Below are 1,159 nucleotides of genomic sequence, written 5' to 3' on the forward strand. Positions count from 1 at the left end.
GAAAAGAAAACGGTTCATTCATACCTACTTTAATGTATTAGCAGGGGTTAGTATGCTCACCTTTATTCATAGCATATTCTTTTAATCACAAATGGGCATGTTGCTCAAGTATATCTGACGGTTCCCCAGTGGTTTCAGAGGGATCAATTTTGTTTCCACCAAATCTGATTTGATTTCTCGTTCGTATCTACATCCTCGCTTCTCATAAGCAGATGCAATTCTTTCCCTCGTGCCGGGCCTTCGCACCCCTTAACTTGCCAATCATTGGCTCAACGCTGCAGAACCTATGGATTTCTCGTAACATTTTCTGTACTGTGTTGAAAATTTATGTTTTGGAACTGATGTCATTCATTTTTTTTTATGTAACGCCATGACGTGCAGTGGTACATTTAGATATTCAAATTCAGCCCAGATTCTCTCCAGTACAGGTGAACAGTAATGTTAGAGCCAAGCTGGACCAACCTGCTAAATTTGTATAAGTTTCAATTTTCCTTGGTAAAGCTTCTTAAAAAACAGCACAGGATATCTCTTGTTTTCATGTTTAAATTTTGTCTCTGATTATCACTGTTAATGTTGGCTAGGAATCTGACATTAAAAATAGAAAAGTTTGCTCTTAACGGTATTTATTTTCAAATATATGCGTTTCCTCTTCTCTATTTCTCTCTGTTCCTTATGCATAAGCAATTTTGGAAAGGGGAAGCCAGACCAGTAACTGTATAATATTGTCTGAAAATGTATTTTCAAGGTGTCGCTTGAAGTTACTGGCATGTGCAATATATATATGCAATGAACAAAGTGTGAAAGAGTGTCCAACCACAACTACCGATAATTTCTTTGGGAACCTCGAAATTTGTTTGGGAACCTCGGCTCTCTATCTTGGATGAAAATGGAATTATTTTCATAGAGTACCGAAATATTAAGCTACAATGCTTTGTAATTAGTTCCTCTGTGCGAAAAGCCTGCGATTTATAGATTTAGGGAATCCTTTCTTGTGTGCCATGAACGCTCTGCAAGTTGGAGTTTGCCTAAAAGTAAGATCGTTATATCAACCTAGTTGTGAAGCAAAAACAGAGAGAGAGAGAGAGAGAGAGAGAGAGAGAGAGAGAGAGAGAGAGAGAGAGAGAGAGAGAGAGAGTTTGTTCTAGGAAATTATTTCCAG

The sequence above is a fragment of the Macrobrachium rosenbergii genome, chromosome 59 (assembly GCF_040412425.1).
Source record: "Macrobrachium rosenbergii isolate ZJJX-2024 chromosome 59, ASM4041242v1, whole genome shotgun sequence".
Classification (NCBI taxonomy): Eukaryota; Metazoa; Arthropoda; class Malacostraca; order Decapoda; family Palaemonidae; genus Macrobrachium; species Macrobrachium rosenbergii.